The sequence below is a fragment of the Dama dama genome, chromosome 1, assembly GCF_033118175.1.
Source record: "Dama dama isolate Ldn47 chromosome 1, ASM3311817v1, whole genome shotgun sequence".
Classification (NCBI taxonomy): Eukaryota; Metazoa; Chordata; class Mammalia; order Artiodactyla; family Cervidae; genus Dama; species Dama dama.
Genome location: NC_083681.1, coordinates 45388633 through 45408260, shown reverse-complemented (window position 1 = coordinate 45408260; position 19628 = coordinate 45388633). Strand labels below are relative to the sequence as shown.

Below are 19628 nucleotides of genomic sequence, written 5' to 3'. Positions count from 1 at the left end.
AGTATCATCTTGAAAAAAAAAAAAAAATGGTAATGTCAGTGGAAAGGGATACACCCTGGTTAGATCTTTGGAAGGCCTTCAGAAAAGCTGGTTCCAAGAGATGAGGAGAAACCAAGTGTCTCCCTCTGCCACCTGGCCCTGATTCTCAGCCCATTCCTCTCGCTGCCTTTGTCTTCAAGGAGACCTGCCTTGGATGCCTGTTGCTGCAAAAGCATCATTGCAGCCAGTGAACTGGGCACATTTCACAGGCAATGTGATATCCAGGAAGCACAATGGTGCATGACGAGAGGAGAAATAATGGAGGGGAGGGGAAGGACTATTTCTACAGTGTGGATATTTTCAAAATGCTCCAACAGTCACGACTCTAAATGGAATGATTTAGTCCTCATGGCCATCGGTAGAATTCATATGAAGAGAAGAAAGGCATACTCTCATACTTAGGTCTGGAGAAGGCAATGGCACCTCACTCCAGTACTCTTGCCTGGAAAAATCCCATGAGCGGAGGAGCCTGGTAGGCTGCAGTCCATGGGGTCGCGAAGGGTCGGACATGGCTGAGCGACTTCACTTTCACTTTTCACTTTTATGCATTGGAGAAGGAAATGGCAACCCAGTCCAGTGTTCTTGCCTGGAGAATCCCAGGGATGGGGTCCCACAGAGTCGGACACGACTGAAGTGACTTAGCAGCAGCAGCGGCATACTTAGGTCAACGAAACTGACAAAAGATAGATATGCAAAGTGTCTTTGTTATCTTCATGGCCATCCTGTCCAACGATGGTGGGTGTTCCAAGGATCTGCTGCTGCATAGCAAAGCACTTCAAAGCTTCGTGGTTTAAATAGCAAGTCATTATCGTTCATGATTCTGTGGGTTGGCAGAGTTTAGGTGACTGCTCGCTCTTGGAGTCTCAGGGTTGCTGTCAGACGGCAGCTGAGACTGGTATCATCTGAATCCCAGATTGGGCAGGATATCCGTAGTGGACTCTGCGTCCATGTGTGACTCCTCCGTTGGGACGGCAAGAAGAGCTGAAGGCTGATGGAGCCTCTCTCTGCACACAGTCTCCCCACATGGTTAGCTTGTGCTTCCTCACAACGTGGAGGTCTCGAGGCAGTCAGACGTTACAGGGCAGCTGGCTTCTCCCAGAGCCTATGTGGCAAGAGGTCCCAGTAGCTGCTGCAAGACTCTTCTAAATAACCTCAGAAATAACACAGGGTCATTCCCACCACAGACTATTGGTCAAGAGCAAGTCATAGGGCCAGCCTAGATTCAATGGAAAGGAATTACCAAAGAAGGAAATACAAGAAAGTGTAGCTCACCAGGGCCACTTTGGAGATAGTGGGGATTGGAGTGGAGGGGGAGGGATTCCTGGATGGCTGTCACTTTAAAAACACATGCAGGACTTCCCTGATGGTCCAGTGGCCAAGACTCTGTGCTCCCAATGCAGGGGGCCTGGGTTCGATCCCTGGTCAGGGAACTAGATTCCACATGCTGCAACTGAGTTCACATGCCACAACCAAGACTTGGCACAGCCAAATAAATAAATAAAAATAAATTTATTAAAAAAATAAAATAAAATAAAAACACATGCATTACTTAACATGCATGAAGCGGGTGTAATAAGGGGCAGAGGAGAAGGGGAAGGGCTATCCATGAATACTTCAAAAAAGCACAAGCTGAAGAAAACTGAATAGATGTGACTGAAACAGTTGATGATGTCGTAAGAAAGCCTGGAGGAAAATTGTAGTTCTAGTGATTGTTCAAGAGCTTGAGTGGAATGCTTTTTGCCCCCTCATCTTTACTGCCAAAGTAAAAGTGCAAATAAGACATTCCATGCTCGGGAACATACCTAGAAATGAAAATGCAAAGTATATGAGCAAAGTTTGTTTGCCTCTTTTCTTAAGACTTCAGAAAGAGTTCTTGAAGTTAGGAAAGAGGGAATTTATCAAGTCTAGTCTAAGCATAGCTCTGCCAGTTGTCCCCTGGCATGAGGTCCTCACATGGCTACTGTCGACATGGTGCCTTCTCCAGTCTGCCTCTGCCTGTCTTGCAGCAGTCCTGCTGTATGGAATAGTCAGGGTCAGTCCACTGCTCTTCCCTCCACTCTGGGCTCCTCCTAACTCAGCCACCTTGCTAGAACTTGCAAAGTTATAGAAAGTGGTTTAATGAACTGAGAAAAGGATGTTACTATGGATGTGTGTGTGGCCAAAAACAATGTCTGCAACTTGTATGTGGATCCTGAGAATTCTGCAGGCCATATAGCTGCCCATGGCCACCCATTTCACTGATGGTCACTGAGGGCTATGAGAGTGTCCAGCCTGGGAGGGTCCTAGAATGGCCACCCACACTCAAGCCAGAGAGGATGGACACTTGCTTTGCTGTCCCATGCTGGATCCCTGTGAAGAATCTCTCTCACATGCTAGATTCCTGAGCTGCTTGGTGACACAGAGCACAATGAGAGGCTGAGTGCCCAGTGAGCCCTCTCTGAGCCTCTAGCCTCTGACAGGGCCTTCCAATTCTCTTCCCCCTTCAATTCTTAGGGCCCAAGAGGGGCCATAACCCCTCACTGTCTTTTAACAACCACCTTAGACACTTTCTTAACCACAGACCCAGTGATGCCCACCACAGAGGTACTGCTTGGCACCTTATCTTCTTGGCCAGAGTAGTCATGGGCCGTGTTCAGAGAACCCTAGTGTCTCTGAGATGCCCTTTCCAAAGAAGAGGCATAGAAGAGTGAAGCCCTTGCATTGTAGCACAAGCTTGTCTATCTTCTGTTCAACTACATACCAAATAGGCTGACCTGCATGGAAAAAGTGAAATAGTAAAGCCCGGGGAAGACAGTAATCAGAAAAACTGCCTCAGCAGTTGAGGAAATATCCCAGGGAAGGCCTGTAGAGAACTCCAAGGAAAATAGGGGGTGGGGGGAAGAGGGTTGCTGTTACACAGATCTGCGGATGAGCCCTGGTCCTCTCCGCTAAGCCCAGATGTGATGCATAGGAAGCTCTATCAGTTTCATGCACCTCCTCCACTGTTGATGATGTCAGGTACAAAGTCTCCCATAGAACAGATCAAGGCTCTCCGGGGACAATGGCAGAGCCCACTTCTTCCACTCGAGAGTCTGACTTGTCACCTGCTGCTTAGGTTCCCTGGACTTACAGGCTGCAAAATTAAACCAGCAGTATGATCACTTCTGTCCCCTCACTCCCTATGTCTTCTTGCTGTGTCCAGGAGCTCTGGGCAAGGGAAGGAATAACGATGAAGACTGAAGAATGCCTCAGAGGATCAAGAGCGGCCCTGAAGTCCCATACTTTGGCTAAGTCTCAATGGCATCAGAGTCCCCCATCTCATCCACAGGCCAGTTGATGAATTCTCATGTACCTACTCCTGGTAGATGAGAAGTGGCAGAGGGACCTGGGCCACAGAGGCTGTCGCCTTAACTCACTGATGCTGCCTCTCCAAACTCCATCATAAGATAGACTTCTCTGTGAAATGGATAACCATTGCCAGACAGTTTTTTAAAAACTATATTTATCAATATGATTATTTATGATAATACCACATCTTATAGTTTACAATGCATGGTATCATTTTTTATCCATTTTTAAAATATTTTTGAAAATTCAAATTTTGATTCCAAATGGTAAAAGTAGTACACACACACACACAAGTATCATCTTGGCTCGATACTAAAGTTATTGTAGTTATTTCAGCCGTTATCCATTGCATTAAAGCTATTTCCAAACCAGCATTTGACATAGTAATATTGATGGTTTTTCCTATCAAGGAAACCTCATCTCCAAGACACTGACTTTTTCACAGTTTAGACAGAATTCTTTCTGCATGTCAACAGTATCTTGAATTTTCAAATAAAGACAATTTTCTAATTCACTAAACTCAAAGCTTTCAGGTAACAATAAAATCATTTCTTCAAATACCTGAAGATACTTGTATTCAGGGCCTCAGAGATGAACAGATGGACTATATAAACTGGTGAATAAATCTTCCAGAAACAAGTTTTACCTTCATCTCAAGCAAGTAATGATTTTTTAAATACAAATTTTTCCTCCAGAAATTTCGGAACTAATTAAATATTAAGTCTAAAATAGAGTTTTCAAGTGATCTTTACCTTTAAAGTGCTCTAGTAATTACAAGCAAGATCATAAATAAAGAAAAACATTACCATAAACCATACCTTTTTTAGAGGCAAAGAAATGTGCTCTTCCTGCCTGTGTATTTACAAACTCAGATGGGTACTCTGCGGAGGGCTCATTTGGCTTCTTGGATCCAAAAAGACTCAAACTTTCTTAGACAAGCCACATTATGTCCCAACATTATGGTCAGTATTTTAAAATTTTATTTTCTGCATAGAAAGAGTGAATACAGAAATGTTTCATTGAGACTAAGACCCAGGCAGTCCTGGGCTAAGTAAGCCCTCTGGAGAAAATAAGATGTCTCAGCTACTGTGCAAAATGAAAGAGGAACACTAAATGCTGTTTTCCAAATTAGATCTCCTGGGGTTGAAAGTGTTTCAACCAAAGTAAATATTTTTCAAAAATATATATTGATTTTATTTTGTTCTCTGCAAAGTGAAGTGTCACACTATCTTGAACAGCACTAATAGGTTTTGAAATAATTGCATTTGTTTGAGTCACATTAACAAGAGGACATTTAAACTTTGCCTTGAGGTGTTTTCCACACTTGCAATCCCCAGGAAGCAGCCTGCTTGATCCTGGCCCTAACCAGTGCTGTTAATACCTGCTGGCCCTTTCTCAGTGACAACTCCCCAGCAGGATGACCCCCCCTCCACTCCACCAGCAGTCCACTTAGCAGCTTCCACAAACCCAGGGGCTTCTGGGTCAAGATAATGCCATTCTAGCGGCAACTACCACTTGGTTTTGACTGTCCCCACTCGGAAAGGTGATTATCTTTTTTTCCCCCAACAGTTCAAAGCAAAGGAGAATGAACCCGTGTCACCAAACAGAATCAGAACAAGGACAACCACTGTGCATGCATGCAAGGGATTGGGGGGGAAACTCTAGAGCCAGCCCAAATGCCATATTCTTTATTTTTTTGTATGTTTTAAGTTTATTGATCTTGAATTTTTCGGGGACATAAAGATGGAATTTCAAAGAACATAAGCAGTGGACTCAAAGGAAACCCAAGGGGGCTATATCTGTGACTTGAAAGAGTCCCATAAAACCAGAAAATTTTGGTAAATTATTCAAACACTTATTCTGTCTGGTAGACCAAATACTGACATTTGGTTGCATGACTCCCTTACGTCAGTGTTCCCAGTCCAGGTTAAAAGTTGTTGGCAGGTGCCTTCTTAAAGGACTGTTCCTATGCATGAAGCCTCAGGGGGACCCACAGTCCCTCAGAGGGGTCCTTTCTGGCTTGGGAGAGGAAAGCAGACTCAGGAGACCCCAGTGCTGTCTTCAAGTCTTCTCATGCTTTTAAGTGCAGAGGGCAGGTCCTTGTGGGAAAAGGCATTTATGTAAATGAGGGGAGAACTTATGACCTTTTCTGACTCCAGAGAACAAGATAAAATCAGTAGTTTGGAGAAGGCAGATTTCAGGTTTGAAGCTGTAATTATGCAGGAGTTAAGCACTGGGAAGGAAGATTAAACTTTTACCCACCACTTGAAGCTATTCTAGTGCATGATCTCACTGCTTTGGGTCCTAATCATAAAACATGCGCCTCATTCTGGTAGACAAGCTGGCAGAGACCAGCTGGTCCTAGAAGATGCAGAAGGAACTCAGACCAGATGAGTGCTGGTTAGACACAGTGCTGCCCACAGTGGAGCTGAGCATCTGCTCTGCCACTGACCAGATCTGTAAACTCCAGCCCTCATCTTCCTGCTGCTCTCCCAGCCTTCAGGGGGCCCTGCCTGGACCCTTGTAGATTCTGGTGCAGGCAGACCACAGACAGAGCTGAGGAAGAACAGCAGTGCGCCTGTGGCTGTACTTGGCTCCCACTCTTCTGGGCTTCAGAGGTCTTCCTGGAAGAGGCAGTCCCCAAAGGACTCAAGCTCACAACAGAAATAGGGCCATGGGAAACCTCTGCCTCGAACTTCCTACCCTGCCCCAGCCCCTCACTCATCTTTACCTCATGGTGCTTGGTATCCCCAGGCTACCGTACACAGACACACACGGGCAGAAATGCAATCATTGCACAGGTGCGGCTCAGAAGAGGCTGGTGCCGGGCTTCGTGTCTCTCCTAGGCTGGTGGGAATGACTTAGAAGAGCAGGGCCCCGTCCAGAGCCAAGAGACCAGAGCTCGTGCATCTCTTGGTAGCAAGGAGCCCTCTAGTTCTTCCTATGACCCTCAGTCATGCAACTCTCTGCTCTCATTTTATGCAAGGTTCTACCTCCGTAACCTGGCCTGTAGCCAGGAAAGAAGTCACTAGGGGTGACCCTGCCTCTCCAGGGCCATGGTGTGTAGGTTCAAAAAAGGATCGAGTCGAAAACTACAGCATCAGGTGGAGGGTTTGTCGGGGCTACCATTTCTGATGAAAGGCTGCCACTCACATGCAGGGTTTTTAACTGGATTGCTAGCCTAAGGAAGGCTGAACAAAGACGAGGTGTAGCAGGACACAGCAGAGAGGGCTGCAGGCTGGGCCGGGCCCCAGGACTCTGCTCCTGTCTCTGAAGCTGGGGCCACGCCAACTGCTCCCAGCTGCTTCTCACTTGAAGGCTGGCCTGTTCATTCTGTGCTCCTTCCATCTCCTGGGTCAGTGTGTCCCTGAGTCTGAGGAACTGCTGTGCCTGTCACTGGGAAAGCCGTGTGGCTGGGGTGTGGCCCAAGCTGTCTGAGACGCCTATTGCCCAGACACCCAAGTGCATACCCTCTGGAGGACGGTTTTCTGTGATTCTCAGAGAACATCAGCTCTCTGGCCACCTCTTCCATTATTTGAGCTCCTTTTTCTGTGGGTTTGTATTTTTAACAAATGAAAGGAATTTGATTTTGAGGATTTCCTGAAGAATCTTTTAATGATCAGTGATGTCTCCTATGCATCATAAAACCAGAACTGAAACCCTTAAAGCAGAGGAAATTCCATTCTGAATTTAATACCAGTACAGATTCTCCCAATCCACCCCCAAGAGTTCATCCTTGTTCTGCTTCTTAGCTGGAAGGAGGGAAGAGGGCAGCTGCAAAGAGAGCTCCCTGCAAGAAGGGCTTCTAGATGGAGTCATGTGAGATGAAGAAAGGGGAAAGACAGTCTGCATTTGGTTCAGAGTCAGGGCAGGAAAGAGGGAAGATGCTGAGGCTTCTTCCTGGACTTTCGTCTTCAGCAACAGCCTGTAATTCCTTGCCTCCGGCTGTAATAGAAATCTTGATCCCGGGAAGCTCTGTGGATTTGTCCATAACCCTCTGGGAGGCTTAGCCCTGTGCTCCTGATAACATCAAGTCAGAGGTGTCTGGGGCACGTACCTTCCTTCTCCAAACTGCGTAGCTCATGCAAGCCAGCACTGCCCATCTACCAGACCCACATGAGCACTAGCTTGAGATGTGGATTTCTAGGGCCTAATGCTCTGCAGACTGTGGGAACGATTTTGAAAACAGAACCATTCTATCTGTTTAGTCAGTATGGTTCAGAATATCAATTTATTGAGGGAGGAGGTAGAAAAGTGAGAGGATTTGTGGGCATTTTTTGTAGATGCCCACTCAATTTTTTTTTTTTTTTTTTTTTGGTAAATTCCGATTGAAGTCTAAATAGAAAAAGGACTAGGACCCTAGCCATAATCAGAAAAGCCTCTGCCCTCTAGTGGAGAAAGGCTCAAACAAATATTTGTGTTGACTATTTCATTCAGTGTTTGGGCTTGGAACCCTGAACTGGTACCATCCAAGTTGGTGCTCTCTGGGGACATCAGGCGAACCCTTGGCTTTAATTCCTGGGGCTCTGTTCCCAGGGGGTTAAGTGTTCACAGGGCCCCAGAGGCCTCACTTACTTGGGAACCTGCTCAGCAGAGAGGGAGAGGCCAAAAGTAGGTCCTGTTCTGGGGGAGACCCTGAGCCTGTGTGAGACTCAGGTTCCCTTACCCCGACCCCCACCTGGCCCCAGCGCCCACTGGGGAGGGAGCCTGAGCTGGTGACGTCATCGCCCGGCCAGCCCGTCTTCTCCAGCTGCAGTCACTTCTCTCACACCACCTGAAATCACTCATCTCATTCCATCCTGGAGCCCATTAATTAGTTCCCTCCCCGCAGCTCTCCGCCCTCCATTCCCAAACATCCCCAAGCTAAGCAGACATCGGCAAGACTTCAGAGGCTTTTGGCTGAAATGAAGTTACCAGGCGCTGTAGGAACAGAGACTCCAAACAGGCCACCTGTGTCTGACCAGCCACAGCTGCCTCTAATGGCATTTGGTGCCAGCTGGGACCCGACACTGTCCTCCGGGGAGACTCAGTTCATAGGAAACTGCCAGGTGGATTTCCAAAGCTAAACCAGAGTGATCACTAGCCAGGGACTCTGGTGCACGTGGTGTTTATTTCAAAGAGCAGAGTGAGGCTGTGACTGTCTACCAAGTGATGCCAGGCTGACTGTCCACCCTGCGGCCTGTGGCAAGACAGGGCCAGCTCCGACGACAGGCAGAGAACAGCAGCACTGCCAGGCACTGGAGACGGTTCTGGCCAGAAGACATTGCTAGTAAAGCATGGGAGATGGGGGAAGAGGCCCAGAACTGAGAAGTCTGTGCTCTGAGTGGATTCAGGCCAGGAATGAGGAAGGAGGAGGGTAGGAAGAGGTGAATGAAGTCAAGGGAGCATCTTGGGAATTTCTCACTCCTGTCAAACTGTGAAGTTAATGATAAATGAAGAGGTTGGTGACACAGCAGAGGGTGTGTGGGTGAGAGGGTACCCACAGGTACCCTAGGTGTTTAGACATAGCACAAGCATTTACATATGACTGTCTTGTTTGTTACCTTCTTGGGGATTCTTCCCTGACTTCCCATTTCTTCACACAAATCTCTAAAGTGTTTGAAATGATCCCCCAAATATCTCATTATCCACTAGAAAAATACCAACCTGCTTCAATAATCTCTTACCCCCAAATTCTCAGAACACTCTTCTTACTGTCTAATTTAAGTCCCTTCTGCAATATGTCTGTTCTTTTTTATTACATCTTGAAACAGCAGTTAATTTCTGTGGCCACTCCTTATGGCTTCATTTCCACCTCCTTCCTTTTCACATAATCCAAAGATTTGAAAAGATAAGAAAAGCAAATTAACGTGAAAATTAATACATGGAGGGGAAATCATAGAACTTAAGAAAGGGAGAGGCTTTCAAGTCACCTAAACGCATCACAGTTACATACAAGGAGAAAACTCTTGAGAGTCCCTTGGACTGCAAGGAGATTCTACCAGTCCATCCTAAAGGAAATCAGTCCTGAATATTTATTGAAAGGACTGATGCTAAAGCTGAAACTCCAATACTTTGGCCACCTGATGCGAAGAACTAACTCATTGGAAAAGACCCTGATGCTGGGAAAGATTGAAGGCAGTAGGAGAAGGGGACAACAGAGGATGAGATTGTTGGATGGCATCACCATCATCATCACTCAATGGACATGAGTTTGAGTAAATTCCAGGAGTTGGTGATGGAAAGGGAAGCCTGGTGTGTTGCAGTCCATGGGGTAACAAAGAGTCGGACACGACTGAGTGGCTGAACTGAAACCCATATCATCAGGCTTACCTGGTGGCCCAGTGGTAAAGAATCTGCCTGCAATGCAGGAGCCACAGGAGATTCGGGTCCAATCCCTGTGTCAGGAAGGTCCCCTGGAGTAGGAAATGGCAACCCCCTCCAGTATTCTTGCTTGGAGAATTCCATGGGCAGAGGAGCCTGGCAGGCTACAGTCTGTGGGGCCACGACGCGCGAGGAGTCATACGCAACTAAGCCTCCAACCCCCATCTTCACAACTGGATTCTTTTATATTGCTAAGTGGGTGGGTGGGTCAGTGGGTGTGGATATGTGTGAGTACTAGTAAATTATAAGCTCCTTGAGGGCAGGGTCATGTCCTCTTAGCACACTGGCTTCAATAAAAGGGATTGGCTTCATGCAGCCATCCCTTGGCATGCTTATTATAAACTATGCTTAACATTCTTTTTCCTGGAGGAGGAAATGGCAACCCACTTCAGTATTCTTGCCTGGAAAATTCCACGGACAGAGGAGTCTGGCGGGCTACAGTCCACAGAGTCACAAAGAGTAGGACACGACTGAGCACCCACACACGCATGCACCATTCTTTTTTCTTTTTTTGCACCATTCTTTTTTGTCACTAAAACCAGCCTCCTAAGGATTCTAGCTCCGGTTTTCTTACATACTGAAAGGTACTAACCCTGATATTTTTTCACAATATGGTATTTCAGTCCCCCTCGTACATTCCAGGTGGTCTGCATTTTCAAGGTTTGACAAGCATCCTCCAATCATGGAGGCTGGAGGATTCAGATTTATCTTTTGCTGTCTCTCTGGGGTTAGAGCAGAGGTAGAAAGGAAGATGGTTTCCTTCTTGAAATGTAGAAGTCCCTCCGGAGTTTTATGCTCCTTATTCAGGGAAGCCTTTACAGCCCAGTGAGTGAGAGTCGCTTGGTCATGTCCAACTCTTTGCGACCCCATGGACTATAGCCTGTCAGGCTCCGCTGTCCATGGAATTTTCCAGGCTAGAATACTGGAATGGGTTGCCATTTAGCCTAAGAGGAAACAAAACAAACTTCAGATCCAGAAAAGTCCTTCCTGACCTTCTCTGCCTGTCAAAACTGGCAGAGTTTCCTTGGGGCAACTTGTGGCAGAGATTGGTGAGCAATGCAGATGGTATTGGGTCAGCACTCAGAAGACAGAACAGAGTGAGATTCCGAAGTTAGCCTATCTGAGCAGGTCCCAAAGGACTCTACTGCTGTCACTGAGTGGGGTCCCCCTTACCCGCTACTAAGGCATGAAACTGGAGTAAAGATACTAGACCCCAAGGTCTAGAAAGGTGCTAAGATTGCAATCAGAATAATGAGCCCCAGTCCAGTTCTAGATTCTATACAAGGCAGAGCCAGAAGGAGTTATTGAAACAGATCATGAGCCCAGGAGACAGGGAGATGCAGAGCAGCTGAGTAGTACAATTAGGAAGTAACCTCAAATATTTTCTGAAGCCTGAGTTTAAATAATCCCAGACTATTTCACATGCCTTGAAGGTTGTGTTCAGTCGCTAAGCTGTGTCTGGCTCTTTGAGATCCCATGGACTGCCAGGCTCCTCTGTCCTCCACTGTCTCCAGGAGTTCACTCAAATTCATGTTCATTGAGTTGGTGATGCTATCTAACTATCTTATCCTCTGCCATCCTCTTCTCCTTTTGCCTTCAGTCTTTCCCAGCATCAGAGTCTTTTCCAATGAATTGGCTCTTTACATCAGGTGGCCAAAGTATTTGAGGGTACCAGCGTGATAAGGAGCCAGTTTTTTTCTAAAAGGATTGGGTGAGTCAGAGAAGGAAAGGAAAAAAGTCAGAGAAAATATAAAAAGCAGATCCTAGAACTAAAAATCCCAGTTGTCCTTACCCAGTAAGCATCAAAGCAAATGCCTAGAAATACCTTAATCTCTGAGAGGTCCCTGTACACAGTATGAGAGCTAATCTTCATAATGTCATCTCATGTCATTAAAATAATAATTGGCTTTTAAAGAAAATAATGGCTGTAAATATTTGAAAGATAGTTGGGAAGATTTCCATGGAAATATTTAAGGTTCAAAATATTTTTACATTTTCCAAGGAAAGAGAAAATTCGTGCTTTCTGAAAATTGGTTTATGAAGAATATCTCATTCCCCAGCAAGGACAGAGAAAGGAGACTTTGTGTCCTTAGCACTGCATGGCTTGTAAAACCGACACATCCTAGGACTCAGTATTCATAGGCTTGTGGGCTGTGCTGAACCACAGTGAAATGGGCTCACATCTATCCAACTTTCTGAGGGGTGGAAGGCCCTGAGCCCTTCAAAATAAAATAAGATATTAAGTCAGTGCTAAAACCCATGAAGTGGGTGTGGGTGTCTGTAACGGAGCTGACGTTTGTACATCATCCGTGTGAATTTCCAAGTGTCTTTCAGAGAGCCTGCTAGGTGGTATGTCCTGGCTGCCAGCTGGGAGTGAGCATGGTTTAAGTAAGGGACCAGTTCTGGAAGCAGTTATGAGCCCAGCTCAAGAGGAAATGTGCATTTCTTTCTTTCAGGAGTTAGTCTAAGCAGGGTTGTATGTCTGCACAAGGTTCTAAAGGCTGAGTGGGAGACCTATGGCAAACATAAGCAGAGTAGCAGAAATCAGATCCCAAAGAGGCATGCTGAAGCCTGAGAGGTGTCTTGCTGGCCAGAGCTACTCTTAAAGGGCTATCTGCACTACCTCTTCACCACAAGGGTACCTCACTCACCCCCACTCCTTGGCCTACTTTCTACTTCAGCTATAGATCTTCATTCATGGGTAACTTACTTGCAAAGCCTTCCCTGAGCCTGAGGAATTTATTACAGAGGAATAGGCAGACAGCCAGGGCTTCAAAACAGCAGAATTACATAATGAGGTTTGCAGACTGTCTCCATCACCCTGTCTGCTGTCTGATTGTTAGACTAGAGGGGTCCGAATGGAGGCTGTTGAAAACAATGCAGACTCTGGCCATCCGCCTGACTCCTCCGTCTCCTTACCCCTCATTTGGTCAGGAACCAAGTTCTGTTCTACCTCTAAATATTTCGCAAAGATTTCTGCAGTTCATTGATGTTCTTTACAATGCATGTTATCTCCCCCATACCATCAATTCTCCAATATCAGCTGGGTATCCTACAATTCAATTCTGATACCATCTACCTGGAGATAGGGTCAAGTCCCATAGGTTCAGGCCTCAGTCCCACAGGACTGTCCCCACTTCAGATGCCAGTCAAAAGTCCGGGTTCTCACATCACCTGTGCTTCTGACCATCTGGCTATCAATCAGTGGTTCCCGCAATCACCTTTTTGAGTTTGCTTAATTTTCTGGAGCAGCTCACAGAACTCAGAGAAGCATTTTACTAGATTACATGTGTTTTATAAAAAGGATATAACTCAGGAGCAGTCAGATGGAAGTGATACAGAGTGCAAGGTGTGGGGAAAGGACATGGCACTTCCATGCTCTCCGGGATCAGCCTCTCCTGAATCTCCACATGTTTACCAACCGGGAAACTCTCTAAACTCTTTCTCCGTTTAGGATTTCCTGGAGGCCTAATTACAGAGGCATCGTTGATTAAATCATTGGCCATTGGTTGTTGTTATTATTCAGTGGCTCAGTGTGTATGACTCTTTGTGACCCCATGGACTGCAGCACTCCAGGCTTCCCTGTCCTTCACCATCTCCCAGAGCTTGCTCAGACTTACGTCCATTGAGTTGGTGGTGCCATTGGTGACTAACGTCAACTTCCAGCCCCTCTTCCCTCTCCCAGATAAGGGGATGGAAATGAAAGTTTCAACACTTTAATCACAAGATTGGCTCCATCGACAGCCAGCCCCCATCCTTAGGTGATTTCCAAAGCCACCTCATACATAATAAAAGACACTTTCATGGCTCTCATCAAAAAAAAAAAAAAAAAAACCTCCAAGGATTTTAGGATCTCTGACCAGGAATAATGATGGAAGACTGAATATATGTATTTCTTATCATCAATCACAACACCACAGCATCCATTTGTCTCACTCCTCTGACACTACTTTTCTTCTGGCCCTCATGATCTCTCCATGAGCCACTACAGCCTCCTCATCTCCCACCTTGAATTCAGTCTTGTTGCTTTCACCTAGCCTCCAGAGAGGTCTCTGAAATACAGACCTATTTGTGTAACCCACTTCCTTGAAACTCTAGTTGTTCTCTCATTCTTCTTCCCATAGCATCTAAAATATCTGGTATGTATGTCTTACAAATGTGGCAAAGCCTGGCCTCTGCTTATCCTACTGAAGTGTGTACTATGGCATGTTGCCCAAACCTACCCTTCAGGATAAGGACACTCATTCTCTGAGTTGTGTGAGTGTTGCCACCAACAGCTCACAGCTGAGTCCTTCTCCAGGCCTTGTCCTCAGTCAGAGGAAGCTGCCGCACTTGAGGCTGTATGTGCTCCCTTCCCAGGAACAGCCCTCACCACTGAGTGCTCAGTGTGGGGCTGCCGAGGCATTGGCCCCTGGCCTCCATTCAGGACACATCTGAAGGACCCATCTAGGGCGAGAACTCCTTGTGCGATCAGTTAGGTTCTGTGTTGCAACTGCATTGCAGTTTAACTTCTCTCTCTGCCCACTCATGCTCCATTCATCCTCCCACAGGTATTGTTCTGGAGAATACAGCCCCCAAAATGTCTTGCATTTGTAGGGGAGCAAAATTTGCCACCCTAAAAGCTCTTTGGCATTTGGATTATTTCAAGTTGAAAACAATCAAGGCCCAAGACTCAAGAAGAACCTTTGACCTTGCCCCTAACTACCTCAAAGAGGACCTCTTCCCTTTCAGGCAGGGAGCCATCTCTATAGAAAACAAAGTATGGACTAGGTGTGATAGATAGGGAGGAACCTAGCAAAGTCTGTTTGTTAAAATTTCTCTCTGTGTCCCTCTGTCTCTACATGTCTCAGCAAATGTTTGGTAAACATTTTGTTTACCAAACATTTGCTATTTCATCTCCCTCCGTGTGAATTGCCTTCCTCTCCTCTGAATTCCCAAACTGAAACAGGAGGGAGAGGGGCAGGGCATAACCTTTAAAAGAATGGCATAGCCATGTAATTGTTCAGTCGCTCAGTCCTGTCCGACTATTTGCAATCCCATAGACTGCAGCATGCCAGGCATCCCTGTCCATCACCAACTCCCAGATTTGTGCTAGCTAGTTGCTCAGTCGTGTCTGACTCTGTGTGACCCCATGGACTGTAGCCCATTAGGCTCCTCTGTCCATGGGATTTTCCAGGCCAGAATACCAGAGTGGGTTGCCATTTCCTTCTCCAGGATCTTCCTGACCCAGGGATCGAACCCATGTCTCCTGTGATCCTACATTGCAGGCAGATTCTTTACCCTTTGAGCCATCAGGGAATCCCTCCCAACTCCCAGAGCTTGCTCAAACTCATGTCCATTGAGTCAGTGATGCCATCCAACTGTCTCATCTTCTGTCGTCCCCTTCTCCTCCTGCCTTCAACCTTTCCCAGCATCAGGGTCTTTTCCAATGAGTTAGTTCTTCACATCAGGTGGCCAAAGTACTGGAGCTTCAGCTTCAGCATCAATCCTTCTAGTGGATATTCAGGATTGATTTCCTTTAGGATTGACTGGTTTGATCTCCTTGCTGTCCAAGGGACTCTCAAGAGACTTCTGCAACACCACGGTACAAAAGCATCAATTTTTAGGCATTCAACCTTCTTTATGGTCCAGCTCTCACATAGCCATAGGACTTGACAAAAACTGGTTAGAACCAACTAGGTCCAAAATGACAGATTTGACTTCCAGTGGGTTTTGAACCTCATACACTCATTGTAATACATTACCTTATGTTAAATGACACACCCATAGGGGCTATGACAGTTCTGAGGCCAACCATAAAAGGTCAAAATTTGGGTGGTGGACCAGTTCCTGTAAGTCTCCACTCTTTCCCCTATATAGTTGGAATAATCCTCCTACTCATTAGCCTATGAAATTATCCAAACCATGAAAACTAACCACCCCACATTTCAGGGCCACTTGCCTTCTGAGATGGCCCACACTCTGTGGAGTGTGTTTCTCTCTAAGTAAATCCACTCCTTACCTATCATTTCATCTCCCACTGAATTCTTTCTGTGATTGGACATCAAGAACCTGAACTTCCTTAAGTCCTGAGATCAGGTGTGTGATCTCAGTTAAAAACATATGAGTTCGAGTCCCAGTCTGGATTTTGGCTGAGTTTCAGCTATAGGGTTCAAGTCTCAGTCTGAGGTGAACAGTTTCAAGACCACTATCCCCAATATCCTCTTTTGCCTTTTGCTGAAATGATATGTAAGGTGAGGATTTTGGCCATTTTGGTGAGTTACTCTGTTTTCCTGGGTCTCTCCCATGGATACATGTTATTAAACTTTTGTTTGATTTTTCTCCTGTTAATCTGTCACATTTGAGAACTGACTCATTTGAAAAGACCCTGATGCTGGGAAAGATTGAGGGTGGGAGGGGAAGGGGATGACAGAGGATGAGGTGGTTGGATGGCATCACTGACTCAATGGACATGAGTTCGAGTAAACTCTGGGAGTTGGTGATGGACAGGGAGGCCTGGCGTGCTGTAGTCCATGGGGTCGCAAAGTGTCAGACAGAACTGATCGACTGAACTGAACTGAATCTGTCACACGTCAATTTAATTCTTAGGACAATCGGAATAACCTAGAGGGAAGTTTCTTCCCCCCTGACACATGCAGATTGCTCTCAGAGTTTGTTTCCTGGGAAGCCTGACCTACAGTACTCTCCCATCCTCATCACTCAGTCGTTAAAAGGTCACACGGAACTTGTATCAGTTCCTCAAGTCCCTAAGTTCTCATTCTTGTGTCTTTGCATTTGCCATTGCTTCTGCCTAGAGCCTTGCACACCTCTCCTTCCTGCTATCCACTTTATAGGGCTAATTCCTATTCATCCTTCAAGTTTCAGCCAAGACATCACTTCTTTTGGGAAGTCTTCCCTGATTCTTGGAGCTCAGGGTGCACCAGGTCTGTGCTGACATGGCATTCAATACTACCTCCTATCACTGCATAATTAAAATAACTGTAATGGATTACAGTTACACATCCATGTGATTGTCTTCCCTACTTGACTACATCCTCTGTAGGGCAAGGAATGTATCTACCATGTCATCATATCCCTAGTGTGTAATCCAATACTTGGAACATATTGGGAACTCTAAAATATTTTTAAATAAGTGAATAAAAAGTAGGAAATAAGCCCTAAGTAAGGAAGTAGCAGATAAAGATAAAATAGAAGAGCAAATATATATCTCAAATACATAGGTGGTAAAATCAATAGGTCTTAGTAACCAATTAATTGACTGACAAAAGATAGTGAGAAAGAGTCTAGAATAATACTTATATTTCCATATTTATAAGTAGGTAGAAGATAATGCTATTTGCTGTGAGAGAGCACATGGAAAGAAGTTTATGTTTGGGTAGAAATGATAAATAGACACAGCCCAAGTGTGAGATGTCTATTCTCTATACAAGTGTAGATGTCCAGTTGGCTGTGAAAATGGGGTTTGGAGCTCAAGACTCAGGCCTGGACTTGGAAATCATGAGTGTGTCACTCAAGAAATTCCCTTATCAATTTACTTACTGAGAGCGTCCTGCAGACCCCACTGCAATCTCTCTCCATTCTGTCCTCATATTGCTTCCTCTGCAACTCAGTGCATGCTCATATTAATTTGCTGGAGCTGCCATAACAAAGTACCACAAACTGGGGAGCTTAAAAAAATAGGAAATTACTTCTCACAGTTTCGGGACCAGAGGTTCAAGTTCAAAGCGTCAAGAGGTTTGGTGTCCTTCAAGGAGTCTCTCCTTGGCTTGCAGGTGGCCTCCTTCTTACTGTGTCTTCACAGGGTGTTTCCCTTGATGTCTCTTTTTGGGTTCAAATTTCCAATTTTTATTAGGACACTGTGAGATTAGATTAGGGTCCACCCTAGTGACCTCCGTTCAACCTCATTACCCTTTTAGAGGCTGTGTCTCCAAGTGTAGCAACATTCTCAGGCACTAATCAGCTAGGACTTTAACATCTGAATGTCACAGGGGGACACAGTTCCGCCCATGACACGCCTATGTTTCTTCTCCTCCTCCTTCCTCCCTGCCATCCCTGGGGCAACCAGCCCACACCTCCCCATCAGGGCACCCATGACCAAATGAACCTTCCTCTCAAATTGCCAAGATTCAGACTTCAACATGCCCCTGGAAACAGATAAATGAGGAGGTATTCTGCATGGGGTGGGGGTGAGGAGGTGGTAGGAAAACTTGAAGTCTTAAATTTCATAGAGAATGTGGGGGAAATTAGATGTGGCTCTTGTAGAGGCTGAATGTGGGAGATGATAAGAGCTGAAGTAAGAGGATGTAGAGGAACAGAATTTTCTGCCCCAAATTGTATCTTTTTGGTGTGAGGATTAATTTAGGCTGATTGTTTTGATTTTCAGGCTGCACTGCCCAAACTTAGTTCCTTGACTAGGGGTAGAACCCATGCCCCTGGGCAGTAAAAGCGTGGAGTATTGACCACTGGACCACCAGTGAAGTTCCACTTAAGTCGTTTGTTTTTAAGGTCCCAAAAGACTCAGAAAGACCATTTCAGTCTCAGTTCAGTCACTCAGTCATGTCTGACTCTTTGTGACCCCATGGACTGCAGCACACCCGGCCTCCCTGTCCATCACCAATTCCCGGAGTTTACTCAGACTCATGTCCATTGAGTCGGTGATGCCATCCAACCATCTTATCCTCTGTCATCCCCTTCTTCTCCCGCCCTCTATCTTTCCCAGCATCAGGGTCTTTTCAAATGAGTCAGTTCTTCACATCAGGTGGCCAAAGCATTGGAGTTTCAGCTTCAGCATCAGTCCTTCCAATGAATATTCAGGACTGATTTCCTTTAGGATGGACTGGTTGGATCTCCTTGCAGTCCAAGGGACTCTCAAGAGTCTTCTCCAACACCACAGCACAAAAGCATCAATTCTTTGGCGCTCAGCTTTCTTTCTAGTCCAACTCTCACATCCATACGTGACTACTGGAAAAACCATAGCTTTGACTAGACAGACCTTTGTTGATAAAGTAATATCTCTGCTTTTTTATGGAGAAGGAAATGGCAACCCACTCCAACCAGTACTCTTGCCTGGAGAATCCCTTGCACAGAGGAGCCTGGTGGGCTAAAGTCTATTCACTCACTCACATACCTGAATGGTCTAGTGGTTTTTCCTACTTTCTTCAATTTAAGTCTGAATTTTGCAGTAAGAAGTTCATGATCCGAGCCACAGTCAGCTCCTGGTCTTGTTTTTGCTGACTGTAGAGAGCTTCTCCATCTTTGGCTGCAAAGAATATAATCAATCTGATTTTGGTATTGACCATCTGGTGATGTCCACGTGTAGAGCCTTCTCTTGTGTTGTTGGAAGAGGGTGTTTGCTATGACCAGTGTGTTCTCTTGGCAAAACTATTAGCCTTTGCCCTGCTTCATTCTGTACTCCAAAGCCAAATTTGCCTATTACTCCAGGTATTTCTTGACTTCCTACTTTTGCATTCCAGTCCGCTATAATGAAAATGACATCTTTTTTGGGTGTTAGTTCTGGAAGGCCTTGTAGGTCTTCATAGAACCATTCAACTTCAGCTTCTTCACATTACTGGTCGGGACATAGACTTGGATTACTGTGATATTGAAAGATCATTTGACTTGCCCTAATTGCCTAAAAGCATGTAGACAGAGGACCTCTTCCAGGAAGGGAGATATGGCCATAGATAAGGAAGTATGAATTAGGTGTGTAGATAAGAAGCAATCTAGGAAAATTTGTTAAAATCCCTCTCTGTGGCCCAGTGTCTCTACAAAGCCCAGAAAACATGTGTTTACCAAACACTTGCTTGTTCATCTCTATGTAAATTGCCTTCTTCCTCTTTGAAGTCCCAAATCACTACCCAATCACTTTTGTCTTTAGCTGAGGATGGTATTTAAGGTAA

The 19628-nt window shown here is 45.6% G+C and overlaps 1 non-coding gene across 1 annotated transcript; it reads left to right on the top strand.

Annotated features, from left to right (window-relative positions):
- Window positions 1-1396: 1396 nt before the first annotated feature.
- TRNAG-CCC (transfer RNA glycine (anticodon CCC)) lies at window positions 1397-1469 on the top strand. The gene has a single exon. It is a non-coding gene; the product is annotated as a tRNA-Gly (tRNA).
- The last annotated feature ends 18159 nt before the right edge of the window (window positions 1470-19628 follow it).